The 24,529-nt window shown below is 38.1% G+C and overlaps 1 protein-coding gene across 2 annotated transcripts in view; it reads right to left on the bottom strand.

The window, feature by feature from the left end:
- Positions 1–24,529, bottom strand: part of LOC126374664 (GPI ethanolamine phosphate transferase 3) — a 387,485-nt gene that overhangs the window by 279,715 nt on the left and 83,241 nt on the right. The window lies entirely within an intron of this gene.

Genomic DNA, 24,529 nt, shown 5'->3' on the forward strand with positions numbered 1-24,529 from the left:
TTTTGGTGGGACCGGGAACGGGAAGGTTGCTTTCTTCATTGAATAATCTAAATAATCAATACGAAGTGGTGTTTTGTGGTTAATGATCACATTAGTCGGAAAACATTCCCGATAGTATTATTAAATCGGAATATTCAATAAACAAAGTGTACCTATCTATTTTCGCTTTGCGCCAACAAGCCGCTTACTTCGTTTGGGGTTCGGAGTAGGAGTCTGCTCCGAGGGTGGGGGCTTAGGTTTCATCATTTCATTAATCATCATCAAGAAAAAAAACACAAGACATGGCTGTATGGGCATAGTTCCCTTTGCCTTGCCCTTTGGGAAAAAAAATAAGATAAATTTTGAAATTCTTATGTATAATAAACAAACATCACAGACATCATGACAGATCTAAAACTAAATAAAATCTTTTTTCTTTTTTCTATTTGACTTATTTATGAATTTTAATCAAGAAAACGTGATAATAAGTTCGACAGCAACCAGTTCAGGTCCCCGAAACAGCCCATTTCAGGCCGCGTATATATGGAAATACTACTTCAATACGTCCCAGCCTCGTCTTTTTTTAACGTCCTCGTTATAAAAAGACGTCCTAACCTGAACTAACTAACCTAACAATAAACACCACGCGTAAATATATGTCCAGAAGTGCGCTGTGAGTCGTCTGGACTGGGCGCGAAAACAACATAGAATTCGATTAGCTGCTAAGTGTCCCGCATGCTATCACCAGCTGTCACTGACATACGTATGAAGTCCCGCGGATTTTATTGGAACTAAATGACAAGTCATAATAATTATATGCGGATACTGCGACATCAGCGCCGTGCTTGCGGGACGTCCTGAAGCGCTATTACATCTTTCAAACGCGATGCGACAAAGTTTGAACCTACGCAATTTAGGAAAAATCTACCTTATTATTACTGTACTGTGATCGTTATTTGTAAAATCATACAATACATATACACAATTCTTTATACACAATATAATTATTATGACATATTGTGGACTTTTCGGTATACCTACAAAAAAGGAACAATTCAACCATACGTTGTTTTGTTATATCTCAATGGACTCAGGCAGCGTTTTCGCCGAAAGCTCCAAGTCGGCTATATTTGTAACGATAATTATGTTTGACATTCATCATCATTTTTGAACCATTTTATAAAAAAAAAAATATACTTGTATAAATTATAAACCCTAAAGCACGCCCATGAATCACTCTACTCATTGGTGAAAACCGTATGAAAATCCGTTCAGTAGTTTTTTAGTTAGCCGCATGTTCACTGATGCGATTAATGCCTGTTAGAATTTTACAAAATAAAAAATACGGAAATTACGGAAGGTACTTTAGTGCAAAGTAAATTATTGTATACTTAATTATAATATTATTGGTAAAAGTGATACTTTTTGAAAATTCCGTAACAAATAGACGGGTTCGCCAAATTCAATTGTAAAAAAAAATACAAAAAGTAAAAACAATTAAAACATGCAGTTGGGTTTGAACCGTGAACCTTAAGAATGGCGGCTACTGCTTTACCAAATGCGCCATTTAGAAGTTAGAAGTAGACTTCAAATTATGCATCTCTTTTAATAGCTAACCTAGTTCGCATGTGTGTGTGACAGCTTCGTGTTTGTACACAAATTGAAATGACACCAACTTTTGATGCAATGTTTCAATATGATATCTTCAGTAAATACTTCAAAATTGTAGCTTAACTTAAAGATAATGTATGTAATATTTCGCCACCTAACATTTCACTGGGTCAGAACTCAACACTAAACGAATAAATGGAAAAAAATACGAAAACTGCAGAAGTAACGCCATCTACTGACGCAGCGTTACCTAGCTGACTGAAAGGCATCACCAAGAATTTAGCTTATTCATTTTAATATAGTTACGCAACGAAACTTCTGATACATCTAGGTACGACATGATCGGAATTGTACGAATATTCTTCTTTTAAATGCAGATATTTTACTGGGTCAAAGATACAACACACATGTTAATCTATAATTAGAAGCCAGTCTAAGATGATAACAAATCAATCTCTTTTTGACTTATTTTCGAAATTAAACGTGCGTTGGTTGACCGCTTTTATTGATGACGTCACACGGATAGTATTTCCGTTCAAATTCAATAGAACATTTTTGTTTTTAACGTTTTTAAAAAAGTATCTAATTGGAGTAAGTTGTACTTTTGCTAGTGTGTCAACACATGACGAAGCCTACCTGAAAGGCTTCGCTTTCACACCACTGTTCCTCCCCCGACTCACGTTTTATTTGTGTAAAATGTGCCAAAATGTGCCATGCTGCTATTGGCTTCATAACTCACAAGAGATCCTGCAGCAAAACGTGACAGCTACACAGCCACTGTTACCATCATCTGCCAAGATGTTGTGATCAATGATGATGATGACTCACTGATTAGTGAGGTGTGGGTACTTAGTTCATCTTGCGGTGAATGTATCTCTGCTTTACCCAATTGCCGAGAGCTTATATTATGTTAAAATAGCCACACATACGTATTCTAACCGTAACGCTTGAAAACAGTGTCACACATAATCAACTAAACCAGTCCGTGGCTCCATTCATAAGAGAACGTGCACCAACTTTTCCATTTCAACTTGTGCAATAAAGTTTATTGAGTAAGCAGGGTGAGTCCGCACTCCACGAATATAGACTTACCCTATCTCCCTAGCGTTATCCCGTTTTGACATGGTCTGCTTACCTAACCTGAAGATCTGGTTTTTTACAGAAGCGACAGCCTATCTGACCTTCTAACCCGCTAAAAGAAACCAATCCAATACAGGTTAGGATAGATACCACTGAAACGCATTTCTCAGGAATGTGTGATTCCTCACGATGTATTCCTTCATCGCTGAGCATGGGATATATACTAAAGATCCAAACATGAATTCGAACCTGTGACCTCACAGTGAGAGTCAAGCATACTTCCGAATGAGCTACCACGGCGGCCAAATATAGACTTGCCAATCTTCTTCTCCTTATCGTGTGGGTTGTGAGGTAGAATACCAACCTCATCAACCCTGGTATCAGAGTTATTATTGAGCCGCCAAAGACCCCTAACATGGCTCATGTAACGACTACTTACTTCGGTAAATAGTAGCCGGGACCAACGGCTTAACGTGACTTTCGAAGTACGGACTTTTCGGACAATCAGGTGATCAGCATGTAATGTCCTAACCAAACTAGAGATCACAAAGCGATTTTTGTGACATGTCCCCACTGGGATTCGAACTCGGGGCCTCCGGATCGTGAGCCCAACGCTCAACCACTAGACCACGGTGGCCGTCAGAAGTCAGGAGGAGACTTACCAGTTATAAATAACTTAGCTTTTGTATCATTCCGACAACCCTGCATTGAAAGGAAGATATAACTCTAACTGGAAATCTCACGACCATGTATGTACACATGGTCTGGTTTGTTCACGTACAATACAATGCAATGTTCTGGGTAACAGAAATCACCGCCTAACTTTGTGGCTTCACTACACAGGTTTACATTCGCCTTTAAATTCCTTTATCCTATTGTGGGGGAATTGACGCCAGACAATGTAAGCAACATAGTTTTAACCATTCACAGTGAAATTTTGTAATGTATACTTCGATATCACGCTTCAGAAACTGTATGGAACATCTCACAGGACTGTAAGCGCCTTATCACAAAACTAACAGTAAATATTAAAGGTTAACGACCTCCATGGTCCAGTGGTTGAGCATAGACTCACGATGCGGAGGTCCCGGTCCCGAATCCCGGTGGGGAAATACCACAAAAATTACTTTGTGATCCCTAGTTTGGTTAGGACATTACAAGCTGATCACCTGATTGTACGAAAGTAACATGAACAATGCTTCAGAAGATATATTAAGACGTTGGTCCCTGCTACTACTTACTGATACATGAGCCATGTCTGCCTTTGGCGGGTCAATAATAACCCTGACACCAGAGTTGATGAGGTTGGTAATCCACCTCACAACCCCATGTGGGTTATAGAAGAAGATACCAGGTTTAAATTAATAGTCCACCCCACTAAAGAAGTCTCGTAGCCGCGGCGCTAGTGCCGCAGATTCTGCATAAAATGATTATAACTTTTTAATTAGTTCTATTAAAATTATAGCGGAATTCTTTCGTGGCGCGGAGTGTGGCTTTAAACCTGCTGTTATCTTTACTCTTTGTTTTGTAAAAAGCCAGACGTGTGACGTGGGTGTATCAAACGATCGATGAATGTGGAGGAAGCAAGATAAGTGTGTCAGGATCGCAGCAAAAATAATCTGCTAAGGGCTCCCACACTAGTGATGTTCCGAATATCCGTATCCGTATCCGCGGATATCCGAGATAAAAGAAAAATCCGTATCCGTATCCGTGTCCGTTACTTTTCACGCGGATCTTTTACGGATCTTTTTCAGGTGATTAAGTAGAATTATTAAATAAAAATCTATAAAATTCCACTCAGATTGTTTTTATTTCTTAAAATCAAATATTTGGCACCTTTATATTGCAAAAATTTAGATAGATAGATCTTATAATGAAAGCAAGATAAAATATCACTTTTATAACAATGAAATAACTAAAACTTTAATATATTTTTTTAAGGAAATAAAGATCCGTATCCGTATCCGCGGATCTTTACACTAAATATCCGTATTCAGATCCGTATCCGCGGATATACATTTTTAACGATCCGGCACATCACTATCCCACACATAAACACGATACGACGTCGCGTCGTGAAAATCTACGTCACGACATGACACGACGTCGTAACGTGTCTATGCACGATACGACGTCGTGTCGTTAGAAACTCACGATGCAATCCTACGCAGTTGTTATTAGCAATTACAAATAGCAGTAGTTTTAGGCGGATGAGACGTTCGTTATGTAAAAATTGACGATTCAAAGTGTACCCGTGTTACCTACTGAATAAAGATATTTTTTAATTTTGATTTTTTTTTTTTGATTCAAGGATGACGGATGATGAAATGGGTGGATCCAGTATCTTCTGAGTATCTTTCTTTTCTTTCTTTGTCTTCTTATTAACAGCAGAAGCAGAATGCGTATAGTGCGTTCCATTTTTCTACTAACATCACCCCAACTGTATCGACGGCATCGCGCCGTGCGTGGCACGTTACGATGTCGTGTTATTTTACGATGCTCATCGTAGATTTCCACGACACGACGTCGTATCGTGAAACGACGCCGCGTCGTTTTACGACGCGACATCGTATCGTATTTATATGTGGGACCCCTTACCACGGGGTAAGCAGAGACAATGGAATTCCTTTTGATTTTTTGAGAGGCGTGAGTTTATGTAAGTATATGTGTGTATGTATTTTTTTTATATAATTAAGGATGCAAACGAGCAGATGGATCGTCCTACAATATAAGGCAAAATGTTCTCGGCAACGAGACACGTAAACTAAAGATAAATATTACATCCCGAGCCAATACAGTTACTTGGAACCAAGTTCCATGTTTCCTCGTATTCTTATGACGTCACACTACCTCTTTCGTATTACCATAACAATGCGGAGACACTTTGCACAATGCGTATAGGTATTTGGGACTCCGTGATAAATGTGGATTGTAATGAATTGGAATGTTATCAGGTCTGCCGCATTCCATGTGAGGATGTCACAGTTACAAAAACCAGAATGAGCCGAGATACATTTTTTATTATTTTTACGCATAAAGGCCGCGATATCAGGACTGATGATGTCGGTCAATGACCTCACACAAAATCCATAACAGTGAGAAGTAAATACCTGGTGTCCTATATGACAAGTTTTACCTAGTTTAGGCACCAGCCTCTTCTCAAAAATTGTATACACAAACCAAATGTCTTTGGTTATGGATTCTTTTTTGTAGAGGAAATAAACTTTTTACTTACTTACTTAAATGATCAATAAATTAGGTACTATAACATAACACAAGCTCATGACTGTATTCCGAAATGGAGTAAGTAGTTAGATATTCTTGGATAGATAAATTAAGCAGGTAAGTACCTTCACCTCACCAAGCTTTTAGTTAGCGCAACTTAGTAGGTGGTGAACCATGTCACCCGTATAATGGTCAAGGCAACTGTGTCAGTGAAAATAAAGTATAATAAAATATCTCAATAAGGATGCTTATTGAAGGGAAACGCTAACTTTATGGACCAAAAAGTTGGTCCACTACCTGTCGCCATGTTATTCATCCATATTCATTTTTGGACTTCGAATAAGATCCGTCACGAGCATTAAACCTTGTCACTTTAACTTTTTGGACACATTGAACTGTAAGCCTCACTAAATGTCAAATATGTTAATACGACAGAGTCTAATAGAGTCATTTGTACCTACCGTCCAATCGTTCTTGGATTGCAAGCGAGAGTTTACGTATGTTTTGTACGTACGGTCACGAGCATTAATATGTATACACTTTGGTACCATGTCACATTAACTTTTTTGACAAATTGAACTGTAAGTCTCACTAAATGTCAAATATGTTAGTGCGACAAAGTCCTAAAGTGGATACATTATATTGCTCATGACTGTACGTGTTGTAATTTGTGAATACTTAAATCTCTTAATAACGATGTTTATAAAGGGACGCATTGAATAGCCATAAGAAGGCAGAGAGGTGGGTATTGCATTACACTTAGAGGCAAAGGCTCAAGAGGTTCGCGGCCAGTAAGTGTCAAAACAAACCAAACTGTGAGCAAACAGCCTGGGGTCCCCCGGGCCTTAGAGAGTTCATATTTCAAACAATAACGACGAACCCAGGGCGTAAGGTCTTAAGGGATTCCAACTCTGAAAGTTCAAACTATTCTCCTTGCAACGCCAGAAGAGCATTTTAGTTTTAGAAAGATTTAGCTATCGTGTTGGCCCAGATGGGAGAACGCGTGACTTGCGTCTTAAGATCATGGGTTCGATTCCCAGATATGGTTCTAAACCACTGAAGCCGAATTTGGTAACGGATTCATATTTGGATCATGCTTAACGGCGACAGAAAACATTCAAATACCCAAAAGAAAGCTGCAGGTAGATACTTATTTATAAATATAGATAGTCTAGACACGCGGTAGCGTGTCAAGCCAAGTTCAAGAAACAGAACTGGCAAGCCGCACCGTGTGTGTGAAAACTAGCCAAGACAGACCTTAGGCTACAATACATTATCTTATGTTATAAGAAGATATGATATGTTATACTGTTACTTATAAATAAATTTCAGGACTGACCATTGAACTTGGCACCCATTTCGATCTCACTTCTTTTGTCGTTGAAGTCAACAACCAAGGCATTTATCATAATATTGAACTTGGCTCTCATTTCACATTTATGTTTTTGATTGGTAGTTATATAAGGCGAAGCCAAAGGTCTTGAAATTACCTATTTTATTCCCATGAATTTGAATTATTTCTACTACATTCGTAAAAAAATAAATCCCCTTATTTTTTTCTATAAATAAGAAGAGAAGTTTGAATCCTAGAGTAGATTACGAAGTATAATTTACAAGGCAGTTTTAACTTTCAAAGTTTCGTCATATATTATTCAAGCATTACGGGAGATTAGACCAAATAATTACTGCGCTAGAGAGGGGTATGCTAAACACTTCGGAGATTAGCGTGGGATTCGATACTAATTAGTTAATCAGTTTTGACAGACTCGTTTCAGCGAAGTCGAGGTGTTGCCTTGAGATTGTAATTTTTAATATCATAGGGGAAAGCAACCCAAGGGTGGCTTCAATATCCCATATTTACTTGTTTATTATAGTGCAAACAAATACAAATGGAACTTAGTACTACCTACTGCTTCTAGAAAGATTCCGGCCAAATAGTTTAACAATGCAATTTGCGTAAAATCTACAAATAGTTACGTCACGTCAAAAAAAAAATAAAGAACAAAATTTAAAAAATATCAATCTATTTGTACGATAGACTGATAACCTGTTACTGTACACCATAATATAAAAAGTTGGCCCAGAGGTTCAAGTTCAAAATGCACAAAATATCCTAAACCGGAGATAGTGTCTGAACATACATGGGGGTGTTTCTGGTAGCCAATGAGCCCCTCTATCTAATTTTTAATTTTGAACGTGAACCTTTGGGCCATCCTGTATATCTTAAATCATAATGTCTCGGCAAACAGCCTCCGTAGTCCAGTATGATCAAAGTGAAAATTAAATCTAAAAAAATCTTTTTTCAAATCTCGGACGGTACTTGAACACACACATATAACTGTAGACTTATCGGTCCAAGTAATATTAGTACTCAATATGTAATATAGATGGCCCTGACGTCGGCTTAATGACGATAGATAAAAAAAAAGAAAAAAAAGAAAGATCTAAAGAATTTCTCATGGACAAGAGGAAGACCCGGTGGTGTAACGGTTAACACGCTCGTCCCGGCTTAACAAGAGCTGGGGGTTAAAGTCTAATCAAATCAAATATACTTTATTGCACAGAACTAAAGTCAGATTTTTTCGATTTAATTTTCTCTTAGTAAATTTTCTTAAACACGAGTAAGTGCTATGAAAACAAATATCATTATGTATGATCCTCTCATATCATATTAGCGCTCCTCTTTACTTTAGCCAAAATCAGCCAAATAGTATCATAATTACTTACTAGTATAGTCGAAGCAAATGTAAAATAAGTCAAGTCTAAGCTTGCGCAGCGAATATATATAAATGAGATTATATAAAGATATATCTATCTTATTACTGAAACCTGAAAAAATACAGCGTCAAGGGACACTAGAAAATCTAGCAATATCCGTTGTGTATCGAGCGCAGGAAATTGATTATGGAAGAACATTTACACCATTTTCTCATTTTACTTTAAATATTTATCCCGTTAAAACGTTTAATCCGTTTCCACGGGTTTCCTCTTACCTATATTCCTAAATAATAAATATAGCTTGAATAATTTCACAGCTGTCTCTCGCACGTCTTTTTCTGACTAGGCTGTGTACTATTATGTCTGTCCCGTTTTCATTCTAATCAGGCCACACTTGTGGACAAAACAATCGAACCGCCGTTGTTGCCGGGCATTTGGAAAAATACTCTGCTCTACGCAAATTACGTATTATTTGTCATATTGTTTTCTTTTATTTTCTGACTTGGATACCATCCCCTTTAAAATGATACTTGCACATCCTGATTTTTTTTTTAGTCAGTGAAAAAGGAACTGGGTTGGGCTGGTTTTCCCTTCGTGGGTTGGAAGGTTCAACAGGGCAGTCGCTTGTATAAAAAAACCGGACCTGTCAAATCTTCAGGTTAGGTAAGCGGACCCCGTGAAAACAGGATGACGCTGGGGAGATGCTGATGAAAAAGAACCCGGTGACAGAACCTTCATTGATTTTTGTCCACCAGCGTATTTTAACGGGGTATAACTTGAAGTGTTGACAGGTCCGGTTACAGAAGTGTCAATCATTAAACCTAAGGAAAAAACAACCCCGTTAGGTATAATATCAGATTATTCCATGTGTTAATTAGGTGCAATGATAATTCAGAACGGTACAGTTATTTTGGATTTCCTACATGTAATTTTACAACCAACTAACAGCCTCCGTGGTCACTAGACCACGATTATGACCCTCCATAATATGGAGGTCCGAGTTCAATTCCCGATGGTGATATTGTCGAAATCACTTTGTGAGACTGTCCTTTGTTTGGTAAGGACATTGCAGGCTTGAATCACTTGATTGATCGAAAAAGTAAGATGATTCACATTAAGCCGTTGGTCCCGGCTACTAGCCGTAAAACGCCTCCACCAAACCGCAGTGGAGGAGTGTGATGGAGTATGCTCTATCCCCCTTCGGTTGACTGAGAGCAGGCCTCTGCCTAGCGATGGTGGGATGGGATGTATATAGGCTGTATATGTTATGTTTTGTTATATTTTACCATATACCAGTTAGCACACAACAAATGTAACCTAACTGATAGACAGCATAGATTGAAAGCATTTTATTGACCGTAGAATATTTCAAACTAAAACTTTCAACTAACTACGCGGAATTCAAAACTGTACATGTTTCGAATTTCAATATCACTTCCACCAAATATTTGAAAACTATTTTTTATAAACGTTCGTGAAAATGGGACATTCAACGCAATAGTTTGAGTCGCTTGTACTCCGATTTTCAATTAGATTTTTGTTTTAGCTCAGATAGAGCTTTTAAAATAATACTCTCAAAGTTAATAGAGGCAACAGTTTTGCAAGAACTTATACAAAATTCAAACGACTTTTAATACGCGTTGTACACGGAATGTCTATTCTACAAAACTGCACCTACAAAAGAAAAAACCATCAAAATCGGACATGTTCCTGGCAAGTTACAAGTGAAACCCTTCATTGACCCCACTACTAATGACAAATTTAAACTTACTACCTTTGTCCCAAAAGTACATCGGTAAAATAATCTACAATTTAGCTAAGGCCTTTGTACTTATTACATACATACATACATAAGATCACGCCTATGTCCCACTGGTGTAAACAGAGACGTACAAACTGACGATGTTCTTAGAAAAGGTTCAGTACGATCTGCTCTGGGCCGGCGTGCGTATATAAAACGATTGATGAATGTGGAGGAAACAAGAGAAGTATGTCAGGATCGGAGCAAATAGAATTCCGTAGTCTCTGCTTACTACTTTTTTTTACAGAAATAACAATATCTAATTAAACACAGAAGGCTTTGGATATAGTACGCAAAGCATAGCTTTGTACAATTCTAAAAAATAAATCATCCCGGTGCTCTAGAGGGAAAAAGAGAGAATAAACCAGAAAAAAACACAAAACAATAGCCCGTGTAATCAGTGGATATCGAGCAGAGTGGATCGGAAGTATAACTACACCTGAGAACAATTACAGTTTACGATTCGCACTGCTCCGGGCAATCACTTGTTATCGCCAAATGTGCCATTAAATTATCCTTACTGTAGCGGATCGGCCACTATGCTACTAAGTGAATTGTTACACTTTTTTTGACTACTGTATTCAACATCATTATCTCCCTAGTATTATCCCATTTTTCACAGGGTCCACTATTATTATATTAGTCGAGGTAGTCTCTGCTTACCCCGTTGAGAAATTGGCGTGACTTTGTGTGTATTATATTAAATATAATTCTACGCTGGAGTACGGGAGCGAATAAATAAATAGAACACCCTCGACCACAGTCGGGGGGTAGGTAGAGACGTGTTCATATCGAATCGTTCTCGAACCTATCTTCATGAACATCATTTCCCTCGCGTTATCCCGTTTTTCACAAGGTCCATTTACCTAACCTCAAGATTTGACAGGTCCGGTTTGTTACAGAAGCGACTGCCTGTCTGACCTTCCGACCCGCGAAGGGAAATCCAGCTCAATACAGGTTAGGTCACATCCATCTGAAAATGCATTTCTCGGGAATGTGGGTTTTCTCACGATGGTTTCCTTATTATTATTATTATTATTCCTTATTATTAGTATTATTCCTTACTATATGCCTGAGCCCAGCAATATAACGTATCATATAATACTGGTAATCCGTCACGAACTTAGTTCTAGATGTTTATGTCCAAGTCAAATCTGTAGTTTTTTACTCTATGGCTGGGCAGTAAGAAATGTTCTCGATACAGTACAAAAAAATCAAAAAAAATCAAAAGTGTTTTATTGCAATTGTACAGTCCAAAAAAACTACTAGTACTACTATTACTATTATTCTAAGTACTAGTAGTACTATTTTGTATTGTATCGAGAATATTCAAATTTGTATTGAATATTACAAAATAGTATATATAGTAATATGTATATATTTACAAAATAGTATTGTATCGAGTAACTGTACGCCAATTATTTAAATACATACACATACATACATACATAAACTCACGCCCGTAATCCCTAATGGGGTGGGCAGAGCCACAAGTAATCAAAGACAACTTGCAGCCACTGTTGATACGAAGTCCAAAGATGGATATGATGAACCTTATGGTGATAAGGGATCAGCCTATCGCCCATAACATTAGTCCATCATGTTAGAGGACACAATCCCTCTGTCGGTTTTTACGACATGCCCGGGAAGAGAAGCAGCTGAACGTGTTCTATGTTTTTTATATGCTCCCAGAACAGCATAGAAGCAATTATTTAAATCTGCTTCTATAAATCTGCTTTTTTTCTACGTTGCTATCGAAGGATTTTCTAATTTAATTATATAAGGCACATAAATAGCTCTAACTTCAATGAGCGTAAACGTTTGTTTTAAATTGTGTGTTGAATGATAAATTATTGCATTAAATTTATACTCGTATAAAATAAAACGTGCATTTTTTTGAATGAATACCTCCGTGATGAATAACTTCTAAACTGAGTATATTCCAACAGAGGGGCAACTAGGTAAGTTATAGGTGGTAATATTGTAGTTGGCGGGTAAATAATGTGTACGGAAAACGCAGGTGTTGGCTACAATAAAATTGTGTTAGCACGAAATGCATTTACCAAAGTTATAATAACAAATCTTCAACTTATATGATATTATCTTCATTCATTTTTTAAAAACGGCAATAAAAAAGTTCTCAAGAAATTCGTCAGAATAGAACAACGTGGTACAGTCATGAGCCATATCATGTACCTACTTTAGTACCCTGTCGCACTATCATAATTGACATTTAGTGAGACTTATGGTTTAATTTGTCAAAAAAGTTAATGTGACATGGTTTCAAAGTGTATACTGCAAGAATCGGCATACATGTATAATAATTACACACACACACACACACACACACACACACATGCAATCATACTGAAGGTGTTTTTAAATATCCTATTTTACGTTCCACAAACATAGACCTAGTATAACAAATAGACAAGCAATCTCTGTAAAAAAGTGTCCGCGGCGCATCTTGTCATAAGTGACAGTGTGTAACGACACTACGGTCACGAGTACTAATATGTATTCACTTTGAAACTATGTCACATTTACTTTTTTTGACAAATTAAACCGTAAGTCTCCTTAAATGTCAGATATGATAGTGCGACAGGGTTCTAAAGTGGGTACATGATATTGCTCCTGAATGTACAGCCGATATTGCACTTTATTTGAACAGCCATAATAATCTTAATTTGAGGGAATGAACTTATACTATCTATATAATTTAATAAATAGGTATTTACAACACGGTTTGAACGCTTTTTTAGTTAAAACTCCTTGGCGAATGTGAGTCTATTTGTTTATAGTATGTCAGTCAGTGCCCACAAATAATACATATTCATATTTATTTATATTTTATTTATTCGTAGTCGTTACGTGAGCCATGTCAGGGGCATTTGGCGCCTCAATAGTAACCCTGACACCAGGGTTGATGAGGTTGGTACTCCACCTCACTACACGATAGAAGAAAAGAAGATACCATATTGCTCAGTATTTAAAAGACATTATACTATATCTTAGTACCTAACCACAATAAAATTACACTACCTTCTAATTTGACGCCAAAAGTTTCAGTTTTTGCATGTAACAAAATGTAGCCCTTTTCCACCCATACAACGAAATGTTAGTCAAAACTTTGTTGGGCTCGGCCGTCACTAATCTCTGTACGAAACGGCATTAGTGTTCATGCAAATGTCAGAAGCACAACCCTCCCTCTTTACCTACGTCACAAGCAGTATACACGCACAAGTCTAATAGGTTCGCACAGACGACCATACTGTAATGTATATGTCACCGTAAAATTGTAAATAACGTTAGATTATAATCTATCGATTTGAATCTCGCGAGATTATGAACTGTCGAATAATTATGAATCGTATCATATTGCTTACAATTTAACGTATTATTTTTCGGTAGATTATAATTTATCGAAGTGAAACCGTCAAATTGTGATACGAAACGCACCTCGCGTGCTATACCATAGAGTTACAAAACTATTAGAGTGAGCATAATGTTAATTTGGGATTCTCTTAATCATAAATCACAATCTCGCGAGATAGATTATATTCTAACGTTATTTACAATTTTACGGTGACATATATACAGATTTTTAACTTTTATCGTAATTTTATTACATTTGGTTTCGAATATGTTATAGGCTGATCCCTTATCACGATAAGGTTTATCATAACCAGCTTCCGACATCGTATCAACAGTGGCTGCAAGTTGTCTTTGATTACTTGTGGCTCTGCCCACCCCATTAGGGATTACGGGCGTGAGTTTATGTATGTATGTTGGTTTAGAATCCGCGACAACCCTGTTCGGAGAATGCGTTACTTACATCCTAATAACACGGCTTCGATTCCTGGCTCCGGTTTTAAACAACTGAATTCGACTTTCTAAGAATGAATGAATGAATTTTTGGATCATACACAATTGATGTCACGTGGGTTTCAAGATTTGTGGCGTGTTCATGATAATAGGCTTGCTCGCTGGAGTTAAACTTAGCTGGCGAGGAGTGAGTGTATAGTGTGTGCGTGTGTGTGTGTTGTGTGTGCGAGAGAGAGAGAGAGGAGTGTGTGTGTATGTGTTTTTTATACTATATATACTTTACACCTCTGCCTACCCCTTCAGGAATACAAGCATGATGGTATTCTAACCTGCGACACTGCCTATTCATATACCTCGTCCAACACCGTCGCATGTCCTCCTGGATGATTAATGACATCCTCTCCGCGACTCCTCACTACATCTCGTGTCAAGTCCCATGGGCCAGGACATTTTCAACATTAAACCGAAGAATTAAAGATTACTACGAAGGACTTTAGAAAACGAGCGCAAATTATGATTCCATTGTAGGAACGGGTTGATGATCGTCTGTTGGTTTTTTACCAGTTTTTGCATAACTAATGATTGTTATTATAAACAGCTTTATGGCAATTTGTTTTAGGTCGGATATAAATAACCGTTGATCGCCTTGGGATATTTTTAGCAAATTATTATCGCCTATAAATAGCATTGCTTTAGCGTGAAGAAACAATACGGCACCCAAAAAGAACCTATTCTTTGAAGTCGGTTTTGATACCACAAGTGCGAACCGGGAAAAGAGAGACACAACTCCATGATCATTTTTGCAAAAGCGTATCTCTGTATCGTGTCCGTTTCCACGGAATCCACTTACCTACTCGTAACCTGAAGATTTGAAAGGTCCGATTTTTTTTTATAAGCAACCTTCCAAGCCCTAAAGGAAAAACCAGCCCGATACAGGTTAGGTCACATACCTCCCAAACTTATAATAATGTATTTATGTATCATAAATTTTATTATTATTATTTATTTATTTTTTATTTTTTTTATTTATTTTTTTATTATTGTATTGTTTGAATAAATTGATTTTTAATATTTGTTTTAAGCTTTATAAATAGGTTTGTATTGTAGATTTGGCATTAACTACGAGGCCAGACAAATGAGGATCGTTGAGGGTTCTCACCCGGTACAAAATTTAAGACAACAGGCCTGAGGGTGCGACCTTCTGTTCAGGGCGTCGGCGTCGTCTGAGACGATATTTGAAAGAATTAATCGACCCTAGTCAACTGATAGCGGTAAGTCCTGAATGAGGGAAATTGTCGGCCATGCCGGCGGGGTCGTTACGGGGTCTTTAATTAAAGTAAAGCGGCTGAGTGATGAGGAGAACCAGATACTTTTAAGCATCTTAACAGACCAAGGTTACTTCTAATTAGATTTACATATTACCTATATATTACTATGTAAGGGTAAGAACTATGTTTTTAAAGTATTCGCATAACACTTTGGTTAAAAAGCCACATGGCAACAAAGACTTACAATTACCTAGAATAAATGAAAAAAAAAACAATGAAAGGAACGTAAACGGCACAACGGAGTTACTTATTATTATTATCTGCCTAAAAGCTAGGTAATAAAGCTATTTTTACGTGACGTAACTTTTTGTTGGATTACGTTACAATTCAAAGCGTGAACAAGAGCAAATTCTATTTTAATTGTTTTTTGAAATATCGAGTATTTCAACTAGGTACTTATTAGTCACTAAAGCGTTATAACGTTACAAAATGTTGTTACAGGAGGTTACTACACACGAACTGAACATAATAGTTAATATTAAATGAATTTACATTCATTTTCATTTTCAGTATTACTCCAGAACTTTTTATTTTATACTTTTTTCGCGTAATTTTTCACAGCAGCAAGCCATTTGTTAGACTTTTAAAAAATGAAATAGCAGCAAAGAACTGAAGAGAGAGCATCGAACGTGAGTTTTGTAACGAGCGCGCGTCTCTCCAAATTGGCAGGGTGTGTACCAAAGAACTACTAGACGAACTAGAAAGACCAAAAACTAGACAATTAGGTACTTCAAAACTACAGTGAACTAAAAATTCTTAAGAAATTAAACATAGAAGCATTGGTGAGACCATAGGTGAATTAAGATCTCGAATTGATGCTTCTGTCTCAATACCTCGCAGAAATATTACTGGTTTACTTTCTATAAGAAATAAAAAGTGTCTCGGATTCGTATTTTATACTATTTTCAGACTTATAGCTTTTGTATATAAGGATCTGATTTGACAAAGATACCTCTCAAACTTATCACAAATTAAGATAAACAAAAGACAGTCGACTTTAAGTAGGTACTTCGCAAGTAGCATTCTTTACTTTTTAAATAATGTTGCCATTTGTCGCGTTTCAAAACCGGCCAACTATTAAATACCGCATCTAGTTTGGCTATTTAGTCTACACACACAAACAAGTGGGTAAAATCAATCCCTGTCAGAACAGGGCCCGGCTACTAAGTGCCTTAATTCCGCCCTTCCAAGTATCCTTTTTTCCCGGGGCCACGACGGAAATTACATTCTTGGAACGGTTAAATTAGCCAAAATGATATCGTGAGACCGTCTTAATACGTTATTATATTACCTACATAAGGATTGACCTGAGGAAATATTTATTGATAACTGGCAGGCTATATCATGAGAATGATTTGTACAAAAACATGGATGAACTTTATAAAGCGTGTTTTGCGTAGTTTTTATGGTGTAGTTATTAAGTGACATGGCATTTTAGAGTACTTTTTTTATTGATGGAATCGAATGGTTTATGAAGTCCTTGTCTATTGGCAACTTGATATAAAAATGCTAATAATGCGCCACTGAAACATTGTAGTTGGCAGGTAAATAATGTGTACGGAAAACGCAGATGTTGGCTACAATAAAATTGTATTAGCGCGAAATGCATTTACCAAAGTTATAATAACAAATCTTCGGGTACTGGCCGGGTGTTACGAGGCGTAAGTGCTGCCTCGCCGATCGCCGGTCACTCGTATTTTGTCGGCGTATTTTAAGTTATTCAAGGGAAGAGAGGAAGGGGTAGACCTAGGAGAACATTTATGAAACAAATAAAAGAGAAGGTGCAGGTCGTGTCGTATCAGGAGGTGAAGGTTTTGGCGGGAAGAAGAGAGGAATGGCGATTACTCCACCGACAAGAGCGCAGCTCTTAAATAGAGAGAGAGAGATTTTAAGTTGACATGGTACTCAATAAGTGCTGCTCACCTGTACCATTCGCAGCGAGCGAGATAATATCATTATTATGTTACACCGTGTGCCAAAATCCGTTTTTATGCTCGCTGCGAGCGCCTTGTTCCCCTGTACTGACTGCACGTACGTTGCTGTGTAACACGTTACGTATCGCCTCGTAACAGACAGTACCCACGTTAATACTCGAATCTCTAAATTACGTTTACTGTTATTACATTACAAGTGAATGCAGCGCAGAGGTTGCAAATTGTATGTACGCTTAGTTCTCCTAATGCTGGCATTTATAACATTACATCACAGCCGAAAGCTCGCTAGAAACAAGGCTAAATAACATAAGGATTTTTTGTAATAGAAGCATGAAATAAATATACTTAATAAACTTTTAACAGTACTACTATATGTATATTATTATATGCACATATAAGGAAATATTGATTGAATAAAATAATTATATAAAACTCCTGCATAAACCGCATATTAAATAAAGCCATTGATCATACCATTCAGTTCTTTTAAATATCAATCAGCGTTCCAAAGATGCTGTTAAAATCTCATACAACATCAACAAAGCAGTAAAATATAGTTTATGATGGATCAGCGTAACCCATCTCCAGATACGATCTCGGAATTTTTCCCCCACTAGAAATCAATATCTCAGATCTCGTACGTCTATTCTATACACAATCTTTTCTCCAGAAAACTTCGTGAGAAAATAGCAAGTTTAAAATTAGAATTCAGCACGAGCTGAAAATGGAAGGTATCTTACAGTGCACGTTCGTGTTTTGGGTTTGTTTTAGATCAAAATTACAAAATACGTACTACATAAATTCACTCACAAAATTCCCTAATGAGGTCGGCAGAAACACAACTAATCAAAAGACAACTTGCAGCCAGTGTTTTTCTTTTTTATTGTAGTAATTTTCATGTGGCAAACATAATACTGAAGAGGCAATTGATAAAGTCAGAAGTAAATATTAATTATTAATAAGTAAAATACCGGATACATGTGTCAACAAAACTAAGAGCTCATGACTGACAAATCATATTATTACTTGTTTACTGCCTTTATTGGCACCTGATATATTTCACACACACGCGACCCGTTCGCAGCTCTACCCTCACTCTTTAAGAGCTAGTTCACACTAGACGTTAGGCGTGCGTTGGTAGCTTACCTACACACACTTTGCACGGAATTCGATTAGCGTCAGCAATCAGTGCTCATTCTTCAATTAAACCAGCGTACTTCTATTCTACAAGAAAGCTCGCATGGCAATTCACAACAGAATGGTCCTTCTCAAATTCTCACAAAGCGCACCTAAACATGACGTAGGTAGGTAGGTACTTATTGTTTTTTTTTTATGTTGTGTTCATGTGTATTAAAACGTTTTGTTTTGTATTGTATTGTAGGTACATCATAAAATATGTAAACAGCATACACTGCGTCATCTATTGGTCAATGATAACGTTATTCGTAGCGTCTCCTTTACCGTTCCAGCCTTCACAGCACGGCAACCGCGCCGCGCGATGCGCAAATTATATCGAAAGCTTTGACCAATAGCCGTATGATGTCTATCTACTTAAATAGCATTCGCTGCGTCTATTGGTCGAAACACTCGGTATAATTCGGGCCGCGCGCGCCGTGTTTGCCGTACAGAACCTACAGAAGCGTATGTGTATATAGTATAGATATAAATAGATATATATATACATAATTCTTACGTTTTTTCATTCGTAAAGCAAGCGTTGCCAAAACGCGCGAATCACCTATATGTACTGACTCTAATCCACCAACAATGCGAACTTATTGAACGGTTGACATCTTCATGTAATAAATCATCGCTTCTAAACATGTCTTGGTATTCAAACTTCCGTACAAAGACAGCCTCACGTTTCGCGATATTACTGGCATTCACAACACTGACTACTGTGGCAAATATACCATATCCTCGAATCTATAAAACGGGAATCGAAGGACGTACCAAACGACTTGAAAAGCGATAAATATGATTTCATGTTCGGTTATTGAGAAATTTGAAGAGTACTTCGACACGCTGAATGAGCACAAAGTAAATTCACGCCCGCAATTTCTAATGGTTTAGACAGAGCCATTAGAAGACAACTTGCAGCCACTTTTGATAGGAAGTCCTAATCAATCAATCGTCCAATACAATGATACATAACGTTAGAAAGAACACAATTCCTGTGTCAATTTCTACGCCGCGTCAACAAAATTATCACTAAGTATTTTAATAATAACATACTTACTCCTAGTATTTATCAAAGTATTTATCTTCAACAAGTTTGATTAAATTTAAAATTTGAATTATTAAAAACCTAAAAACACCCATTGTAAAATGTATATTACTTACTCGTAGAGTATTCGTAACTATCATTTTTCTGATAATCCTTACGAAATCTTTCGATTGAACAATTCGATTGTTTTGATGAGAAGTTGATGAAGTAGGTTATACTTTGGATAATGAAGATAATGAAGTGCCCCCTGATGTATAATCTGTCAAAAGTTAAATTTGGAACCTAATTAGTCTCATGAATGACACACACGTTATTAAAGGACCATTCAACTCCACCTCGACACTTTATGAGACTTCGGGCATTCAACAATTTGCTATTTTGCTTGCATGTTTATTTGGGTGCAGTGATGTGCCAGTAAAAAGACGTAAGAATTATATAAAAAAAGAGTGCTACTTAGCAATAAAGCCGCCTATTGTACTTATTCTATTTCTCTTTTGTTTTGTATTTTGTTTTTTTTCCTGTTTGTGCAATAAAGTATTTGTTATGTTATGTTGTTAAAAAAAGAACTTTATTGCCTAATTTTTTAAGCAGGATCAGAGTGTTTGAGTGCTGGAAATAACAATTTAAAAACAAAGCAGCTAATGAATGTCCTTGCTATTGAAAAGTTTTACAGCAGGCACATCACTGTTTTGGTGTAATCGTGAGATTCAGAGACAGAGGTCTGTTTGTTCTGTGTCACCACAGATCATATTTGATAAGAACTCTGTGAACCTCATCATCCCGCCGCAGAGCAGCGTAACGCGATGGTAACTGTGCGCTGTCTCCTTTGATTAAAGAAGGCTTGCTCTGAACTCGGCTGTCTTCTTCTTATCGTGTGGGTAAAAGGGGGCGAGGCTATTGTAACATGACACAAATCCCGAAAATAATGCAATATAAATTATCCATATATAAATTCATACTCACAAAGTCGAATACAGTGGTAGGACACCAGGGTTGATGAGCTCGGCCATCGACCTTATAACCCACAGTAATCTTCTTCTTCTATCGTGTGATGAGGCGAATTACTAACCTCATCAACCCTGGTGTCAGGGTTCTTATTGAGCCGCCAAAGGCCCCTGACATGACTCATGTAACGACTACATATTTACATCAGTAAGTACTGACTGGGACCAACGGCTTAACGTGCCTTCGGAAGCACGGATCATCTTACTTTCGGACAATCAAGTGATCAGCCTGTAATGTCCTGACCAAACTAGGGATCACTAAGTGATTTTTGTGACATGTCTCCACCGGGATTCGAACCCGGGGCTTCCGGATCGTGAGCCCAACGGTCAACCACTGGACCACGGGGGTCGTTACTCGGCTGTTCTCCGCTGAGATAGGCAAAGATCACGAAATTTCACTTACTAAAATCCTGATACCACACTCTCATCAAAATCTTTCTACTTCTATCTTCTTTATAGGTTATGCATTATTAGACAGAATGACTAATTCAGTACAATGTGTTTATATTTCAACAAAGATAACATTTTACAATTTTATTTTATTAGCTTCAACGCGTGGTCCGAATTAGATCTGTCAAAATACGGAAGCCAGTGCTGTGACGTTCATTAGCATAGAGATGTACTAGTCGAGATTAGGCCAATCGATTCTTTTCTGTCTAACAATAGACAGTAACAGATCACATACGTAGGTATACCGATGCTTAAACTCAATTAGTCCTTAGAGGGAATATAAATGAGTATTGTGTTCATACAGCAAACTACATTTCAATACAATATGAATGCCGCACTGTTCGTTAATTCCTTCGATAACCAGAGCTAGAGACTAAATCCATGGCTGGTAAGGTGGTCAGTGCAACACAAATCTATACATAATCACAGCATGAAATAAGAAGGCCACCAACCTGACTGCGGCTGCGCCGGGCTCCAAACCACGGGACCGAGATACCTATACCGCCGACAGTTCCTTGTTGTATTCACCAACTTAACACTCAGCTGAGTTGAATTAGGTATTGTCCAACATTAATAACACAATTTCCGATAGATTAAACAGTTTCTTCACAATAAATTCACAGCAAACAAATTATCCGTGGTGAACCCCGTGGTCGGCGCGAACAGAGTGACGCCATATTGGTTTCGACCAATAGCGTGGAATGCCGCGGCTCGCATAAGTCGAGGCGGCAGATTCAAATTTCAGCCATGAGTATAGTTTGCGTGCACATAATCCTCCCCCCCGAACCAAGGCCTGCCTTGGTTATCAACCAACCAAACCTATGGTAACCTACAAAGCTTCGACACGGACCGAAGCAGAATTCCGTTCCCTGTCCTAACTTCTGCTACGCGCGTAACCGAATCCGAACCAGGTAAAAGACGCAAAATACGAGCGTGTTTCCACTTTAGAGGAGGATAGTTGTCCTCCTTAATCAAAACTAAATCACCGACCTTAGGAGCTTCAGAATGCGAAGTCCATTTTGTACGTTGTTGTAACGTATGTAAGTATTCATCACGCCACCTAGACCAAAAATGCTGAGTAAGTTTTTGAACTTGGTGAAACCGTGACAACCGACAAATATTTACTTCCTCGAACGGACGTTCAGGCAATGCTACCAGAGGTTGACCGATAATAAAATGTCCGGGTGTTAATACTTCCAAATCCGAAGGATCCGCACTCAAAGGGCAAAGCGGGCGAGAATTCAAAACCGCTTCCACCTTGGTAAAAAATGTGGTTAACTCTTCAAAAGTAAGCCGTCTCTCACCTAGAACTCTATTCATGTGAGTCTTTGCAGACTTAACTGCCGCTTCAAATAGTCCACCCATATTTGGACTACTTGGTGGGTTAAAAAGCCAAGTAATATTACTTTTTACTAACTCACGTTCTAAATCCGCATGATGACCCTTTAAATATACATAAAGATCTTTTAGATATTTATTTGTCCCGACGTAGTTTGTTCCACAATCGGATCGCATCAAAGACGGTATTCCTCTCCGCGATGTAAACCGAGTAAAAGCCGCAACAAATGCCTCAACCGACAACTCCGAGACCACCTCTAAATGCACTGCCTTAGTGCTCAGGCAAACAAAAATACAGAGATAGCATTTTAATAACCGAGCATTTCGTAAAGAACTGCTTTTTATCATAAACGGTCCGGCAAAATCAGTACCGACACCTTCAAATGCACGAGAACACCTAACACGATCAGGAGGCAAGTCCGCCATAAAAGGCTGGTCTAAACGAGGCTTAGCCTTAAAGCATTGCACGCACCGAAACGTGACAGTCCGTGTCAACCGACGAACAGAAAGTATCCAGTAAGTCCGAGATAAAATGGCCGATAACGCATTGGAACCGACGTGACAATAAGTTTTGTGGTAATATTCCACCAAAAGTAACGTAAATCTATGTTTACTTGAAAGTAAAATAGGATGACGAGCTGAATAGGGTAAACCCGAATGTCGAATACGCCCTCCAACACGAATCACTCCGTCACTATCCAAAAACAAGTTTAATTTCCTTAAAGAATCTCGTATAGGTTTCCCTAACCTTAATGCCGAGATATGTTCATTAAAATCTGAATCCTGAACCGACCGAATTAAATAATTTAACGCACTACGACGTTCCGAAACCGAAATATTTTTACCGAAATTACGACGACACCTTTGCCGACAATTTTTAATAAACCGAAAAACATATGCCGTGACATTAACTAACTTGTCGAACGAGCTATACCGACCGAATAACAAATCTAAAGTTTCATTACCGACAACGATATTAGTAACGTGTTTCGCACGTAGTCCAGGTAAATCCATAGGAACTTCAGTCCTATCACTAGGCCAAAGCTCACGTGGTTGACAAAGCCACTCCGAACCCCACCATAGAGGGTGCTCCACAAGTTGAGCCGCGGAGGCTCCCCTAGATCCAATATCTGCACAGTTCAACCCACTTGAAACATGTCTCCACTGAATTGGTAAGTTGGCATTTTTAATCTGAGAAACTCTGTTGCCTTGAAAAACTTCTAATTTGTGTGGGGGTGTCTTTAACCACGCCAACACGATGGTACTATCACACCAACCAATAACTTCCGAAAATTCAATAGAAAGCTCACTCAACGCAGAGAAAACGTGATGTAGGAGAGAAACAAGAAGTACTGCGCCACTGAGTTCTAACTGTGGTATAGTCATTTTGCTTTTTAGGGGGGCAACCCGAGACTTAGCTATCACTAACCGAACCGAAACTTCTCCGTGAATATTCTCCGACCGTAAGTAAACTGCAGCCGCGTATCCCAACGACGACCCATCGCAAAAACCGTGCAAAGAATAACTGACGTCATTAACAGACTTCAAGCACCGTGGAATTGAAATTCTCTGTAAATTCGGTAGATCCGAAACAAGATCATTCCACTTCTTAACCAAGTGTTCAGGGGCTGGAGCGTCCCACTCCACATTCTTAGCTCCGTCACTGAGCAGCTCTTGTAATAACAGTTTGGCTCGAAAAACCACCGGACATATCCATCCCAACGGATCAAAAAGTCTAGCCAAGGAAGAAAGTATACTGCGCCGAGTAACTGGCGACTGTTCCGAAGGTAAATTATTTACCCTGTACGTAAACGCATCCGATGAAGGGTTCCACTGAATTCCTAAGACCTTAATAAAACCGAAAGTGTCTTTATCCTCAAAACAACGAGGTGTCTCGCAGAAATCCTCAGGAAAATCAGCGAGGAGCCGAGGTTCATTCGACGACCACTTTCGCAGCTCATAACCTGCCGTCTTCATCAGCTGTATCAACTCGTCTCTAATTTCCTGTG

The sequence above is a fragment of the Pectinophora gossypiella genome, chromosome 17, assembly GCF_024362695.1.
Source record: "Pectinophora gossypiella chromosome 17, ilPecGoss1.1, whole genome shotgun sequence".
NCBI lineage: Eukaryota > Metazoa > Arthropoda > Insecta > Lepidoptera > Gelechiidae > Pectinophora > Pectinophora gossypiella.